Raw genomic sequence first — 6,530 nt, 5'->3', positions numbered from 1 at the left:
CCAGAGACTAATTTGACGCTGCAAGTTGAAGTTCAAATTTTATTAATTTGGGTCATCTATTTGGCAGAGACAAGTGCCATGTAATCTGTACTTTATTTAATACTTTTTATGTGCTGAAAAACGAAAATGTAGAGTAGATGCAGAAAGACCATTTGATATTTCCATTCATCAGTTGATACAAACTCAAGAGTTTGCAAACATAATAGCAGGGAATTATGTATGTGTATGACAGGTGTATGTTTGGGCCAGCAACCTCATTCAATGCAAAATAGCAAGATAGATTCACTTGTCTACTATGGTAGCTCAAACTTCTTGAGTCAATTCTTCCTAAGATCAGCAGTAGTTGGCTTGTTGGTTGGTTGGAGAAAGGAGCAGAACGTAGACTTGTTGCTTGCTTTGACTTCAATAGGGTTCACTTGAGACTTGAGAGAAGCAATTGTCGTGAATGCATGGAGACTGTTTGTGTAATTTATACTGAATAATTTGCAGGCATAACAGATGTTTGAGGCTGAAATCTTGCCTTATTGAATCAAAGAAGTTATTAGCTCCAAGTGCATTCCAGATAGTAAGTCATCAAAGCGTGGCTATTTACAGAACTGAAGAGTTTGCAAACATAATAGCAGGTGTATGTTTGGGCCAGCAATCTCATTCAATGCAAAATAGCAAGATAGATTCACTTGTCTACTATGGTAGCTCAAACTTCTTGAGTCAATTCTTCCTAAGATCAGCAGTAGTTGGCTTGTTGGTTGGTTGGAGAAAGGAGCAGAACGTAGACTTGTTGCTTGCTTTGACTTCAATAGGGTGCACTTGAGACTTGAGAGAAGCAATTGTCGTGAATGCATGGAGACTGTTTGTGTAATTTATACTGAATAATTTGCAGGCATAACAGATGTTTGAGGCTGAAATCTTGCCTTATTGAATCATAGAAGTTATTAGCTCCAAGTGCATTCCAGATAGTAAGTCATCAAAGCGTGGCTATTTACAGAACAAGAGAGATGACTGTCTAAACTGATACAGATGAACTGATTTTATACCTGGAGATTGAGAGAAGAGTATGCCCCGGGAGGGCCGGCGAGGATGTTGACGCGGGTGATGAGGCCGACGGCGTGGTCGCGGTACCATAGGTTCCCCCGCTCCCCGACGCGGAGGCTGCTGGTTCAGGTCCTCTGTATGCTGGCGACAAGAAGCTCCGGCCGTTGGCCGCCGCCGTTCGCGGGCCTGGAAGTTTCTGTGGTCCAGCTTCCGCCAGACGCGACGATTGGCTCGACAAAGGCGAGGCGATGGTGGGGATGCGGCGGAGGAAGTGCCGGGGAGAGAGGAGGAGGAGGACCTGGCAGATGGGCCCGTGTCCAGGGACCTGTTTGTGGATTGCGCTAAGGGCATCTCCAGCGGAAACGGACGCTGAGCGACCGTTGTGTCCGCCATGACCGAAAATGCGTCGTGCACCACCTCCAGCGGCGCGACGCAAAGTGACCGGGCCGTCCGCAGAGACGCAAACCTGGCCCAAATATGCGCCAGGTTTGCGTCTCGGCGACGCGCGCTGAACGCGCAAAGTGTCCGCTCGGTCCTCGCACGGCCCGCCTGGCGGCCGGCACAATCGCTTCGTCTTCGCGAGCATTACTTCGGGCGGCGCGCTGCAGCAGCCTCGCAGGGCAGCGTTAATGGCGTGCCTCGGCTTCCGCGAGCGTGCGCAGCTAGTAGACGTTGCACTGGCAGGCCATTGAAGGCGATATGTCGTCGGAGCCTTTTAAATGGACGCTGCCGGCGTCCATTTCGACGACCAAACCATTGCCAAATCCCACAGTATCCACCCCACCGACGCCATGGGAAAGAAATGCTGGCCGTTCCGCAAGACGAAGAACGACCAGGAGGCAAGCGGCTCGCATTCGGCAAGAAGGCAAGGGTCGGCCGGTACGTCCGCGTTGAGCTCGTGCGCAGCTATGGGAGGAAAACCGGCCTGTGCCATGGCCGGATGCGAACTTGCCGGGAGGGGCTGGTACCGGAACTCGCGGCGCGTGCCGGTCCCCCCCGTGCCGCGAGGGCGAGAGCGGCGGGACGAGGTCGCGCCGCCGCCGGCAGATCTTGCCGCCGGATCTGCGGGAGGATGAGGCGACGCGCTGAACTCCTACAACTGGATTTCATTCGGGACGTGGGAGTTCGACGCGCGCCGCCGCGCTGGCTACCTCGGCGACGTGGACTTCTTCGACCGAGAGATCGCCGCAGAAGAAGAAGAGAACGACGCCGAGGACGCGGACGACGAGGAGGACGCGGACGAGGACGTCCACATGGTCGACTACGACCACGACGACGGCGGGCCGGCGTGGGATCCGGAGACCCAGCCACCGGACCTTTCGAGGATGAGGCCATTGCCATGGCGCACGGCCATGCGCGCAGGACGAGCTCAACGAGCTCGCTTTGTGGGAGGGGCTCGCAATCCAGCTGCGGGAGTCGGCGCTTGCGCGAGGGAGGCCGGCGACTCCTCCGGCTACGCCGACGCGTTCCAACGACCGCGCTCCGCCCTGCTGCTCCGGCGTGGGATCCCCGGCCACAGCCCTCCTTCCCATGCGGCGGTACCTCCTCCACCGCCGGCGTACGAGCTTCCATGGCCGACGCCGGAGTTCATTAACCTCGTCAGCGACGACGACCAGTAGGCAGCATCAACTTTTAGCACGCCTTTATGGCGTTTTTATGTTTTTTTTAACATAAATTATGGTTGCATGAATGAAAAAAAAAATTATGCGTCGCGCCGCTGGAGCCGCCCCCCGACGCAAACGGACGCCCGGACGATTTCGACCATTTCGGCCGACGCAAACGGACACGACGCGTCCGTTTCGACGTCCGAAATGCGTCGCGCCGCTGGAGATGCCCTAACTCCAAACATAAATCGATCGACTGTCAATGAATGACAGTCGATGAAGGAAATACTACGAGTAGTTTTTTTTCCCTTTCTTACCGACAGAGGAGACGGGGATGAAAGGAGGCTGTCTGATGCTTTCGGGAGAGACGTAGGGGCTGATTTCAATCGGCTGCTTTGTTGTTATCTTGATTGATTTACTAGCTGTATGCTCATATTGATGTCTGCACCTCCTTTACTGAGACAATATGATACAAAACCGAATTTGTAAATGAGGGAGGAGGAGAGAAACGAGCCCCCGCGTCGCCTAGCTCTGGGCGACACGGGGGGCGACCCCGGCCGCCGGCGCTCAGACTCCCCTCATCTCGTCTCCTCCTCCTCCGCCGCCGCCGGAGGACCCGCCGGGCGAAGCCCAGGCAGCGACGGCGGCGGCGGGGGCCTTCTCCTTCGCGCGGTGGTGGCGTTTGCTCCTCTGGCGGCGGCATGGTTCCCGGCGACGTTCGGCGGCGAGGCGCTGCGGAGCTCGACGGTGAGTGCGCCATGGCGTCGGCTGGTGGGTGGCGCGGCCTCCCTGCGGTGGAGGCGCCCCCGTTGCCATGGCTGTGAGCTCCAGCCTGCTAAGCCCATCTGGGCCTGTGTGGGCCTGTAGATCTGGGCTATGCTGGCGGGCTTGCGCGGTGGCGCCTTCGGCGTCGGTTGCTGGGCTCCGTGGTGGTGCCAGCGGCCGGCCAGGCGACGGCGGGCTGGGATCTCGTCGGCGGTCGTCGTGGTGGTCGTCCGTCCTCCAGTGCCGGTGGTGGACGGAGCTGTTGCTCCGGTTGCGGCGGTGTGCCTCTTGCCCCGATCTGACCATCTCGGTCTCGGTCTGGCTGCTGCGGTGGCTTTTGGTGCGTTTCGCCCTTCTCCGTCGACCCCTAGTTGCCTCCTGCTTCGGTGGTTCAGGCCGGCATTTGGCGCGTCCCCATCTTGCCGTTGGGCGGTCTTTGGCCCGGGTGAAAACCCTGCTCGGTTCTTCCGTTGCGGACCACGGTGACATCTGTGGGTGCCATCTCCCTCCTTGGAGGCGTGGTTTTGGGTCCTAACCGTTTCTACCCTCGACGCCAGGGGAAACCCTAGGTCTGACTTGCCGGACCGGGCAGCGGCGGCGCAGCAGCGTCGTCCCCTTCGTGAAGGCGCTGTTTTGGCTGCGAGGGATGGCTCTCGGTGATGGTAGCCTCGCCGGTGTCTGCTACTGCTCTAGGTGTGAGTCTCTGGAGCGCAATGTACGCCATCGCCAACGCGCTTGTCGATCCATTCCCAAGTTTTGGCCACACCCTGCCAATCGCGCGCTTCATCTTCTAGGCGTATGATGTGGTACGTTGGTCTGGGCAGGTTGGGAAGTTGGTCGTGTTGTTGGAGTTGGTTGTGACGCGGTTTGGAGACTCTATGCCCCGCCGCCTCGCCATTCTTGGGTTGAGGTTGGGCAAGGTGTGCTTGGGCGTCGGTGTTGTAGGAGTGTGTTGTAAGCCAAAAGGCATGTGTGGTGTTGTTGCCATTCTTGGCGTTTCTTGTCAGCTTAATACAATGACGCGCACGCTGTTGCGGGTTCTCAAAAAAAAAAATTGTAAATACAATCTTGCCTATTGATAGATGATGCATTTATAATTTAAATTTTAAACGCGACTGGACCTGCATCTTCGTGGTCGGCGAGTAGCGACCGAATCAACACACACCGAGTTAGCTAAATACTGTCTCAGCCAAACGCATAGAGAGAGGGACACCTATGTTAAGTGGTTTGGAAAATATGATCGATCGGAAAAATACTAGCTGGTCAAGTACTATATCCATCAATCAGTTGTTGTTCGAGAAGCTGCAACTGAAGGCTAATTTGAGTTGGGTTCAGAGCCTTCCTAGCCTACCATCACCCAGCACTGACGCTACTGTGATTCCCACTTTGAATCCCGAAAGTGCAATCTTCGAATGACTCGAGGTCTAAGAGGATCTATTGATTTCGGGACATTATATCTGCAATGTTCTAATACCGAGTTGCATGCTTCCACCTTGAGGTGCAGCTCGCTGGCATTAACTTTGAGAAAACAAGACCGCCAAGCAGCACACCTGGTGCTCGACTTCTTGACCGTGGACAATGTCATGCACCTAGCCACATAGGAGCATGCCCTCGATGAAGAATAAAGTCGCTCATAAGATTGGGCAGATCAAGCTGAACAAGGGAGGCGAAAGGAATAAACGAATAGAGCAGAGCGAGGAGGAAGAGGAGGAAGTGTACATGAAAGAGCAGTATAAGATCCAACTTCAGTGATAAACAAAAGAAAGTAGTTTGGCGGGTTGGCGGGTTGGTGGGCCTGGATGGGCCAGGCTACCACGCCCGAAGAGGCCGTGGCTGGACTTGCCCTCTGCGGGCTGCGGCCCCGACGATGGGCGGAAGTCGACGGCGGCGCCGATGGAGGTCGGAGCGACGTTGGTCGAATGGATAGTTGTGGCGTTGTGCGCGGGGGCCGCCATGCCGCCGCAGCGAGCGGAGGGTTCTCGAGCTGTGGCGCCGCTGTGCAGTGGGGTAGGGAGCGGATGCAGGTGATGGGCTGTCCGACGCCGCCGGCTTCTCCATCGCCGGCCGAAGGACACCGCTTCGACATGTCCAGGACTGGAGGGCTCCGGGATTGGAGGACGGAATCCCGCTACTGGTGCTGCTGCCATCTGCACACCTTCCACCACTGTCCTCTGTCCGTGGCAGCACGAAGCCGAGATGCTGCGCCGAAGGGTAAGGCCACATCCAGACCATGTTTGCCTGACCCAGGCTCCATTAACATTCCCTTAATTCCATTCATACCTGCTGATCATCCTTAATTTAGCAGATTCGTCTGTCTGGGTTTAGTTTTGCTAGTTCAGTTCGTGGGTGGGATTTGCAATTTCTCCTCTATATTCCCACGCTATGGTTTACATCATTAATCCATTCACAACATAATGCATTTATAGTTGCCCAAATTCACTCTACTCCAGTACTCCTCCAAGTGGGAGGCAGGGGCAGACGGAAGATGGTAACAATTAGTGCTAATTAATCGAGCTTGATAGCAGCATCCTGCCTAGCATCTCAAAACCACATGATTTTTTCTAGGTTCTGGGACAGCCTCTGTTTTCTCCTCTACGTATGAAACCTCAAACCATCAAACATAATTGAAGTGATTCTTCTGGTTTTTTTTTTTGGAGCAACCGGCAGGAGCTCTGCCTTTTCATTAAGAAGAGGGAAATTTGGCCAGTTTATAAGGGAAACTGGCCGAAAACCGATACAAACACAACACCGTGTCCGGTTTATAAGGAAAACCAGACAAGAGAAAACCACACACGGCACAGTTTTTCGGGAAAACCGGCGTAAACCCGCACACTGGCCACACGACCTGGATAAACCAGGTCCGGAGCGCCGCCGAATGGCATCGAGCACGACGGCAACAGCGAGCGCCGCGATTGCCCGGTCCACGTCCCTGGAAAGGAAGTCGAGCCGAGAGAGACGGCTAGGCCTTTCAAGCTTCGAGGGGTGAGGCAGGCCGCAAAGCAAGCCGGCGGCACTCGCGCACCGACGGAACACGAAAACGTCGACCCAAGCGACAGTCCGGCAATGCCGGAGGTGGCTCCCAAACATTCCAAAACATGACGCCTCCAAGGAGGTCACGACGTTCAAAGA

The sequence above is a fragment of the Lolium rigidum genome, chromosome 2, assembly GCF_022539505.1.
Source record: "Lolium rigidum isolate FL_2022 chromosome 2, APGP_CSIRO_Lrig_0.1, whole genome shotgun sequence".
NCBI classification, from domain to species: domain Eukaryota; kingdom Viridiplantae; phylum Streptophyta; class Magnoliopsida; order Poales; family Poaceae; genus Lolium; species Lolium rigidum.
This window is presented reverse-complemented; position numbering follows the sequence as displayed.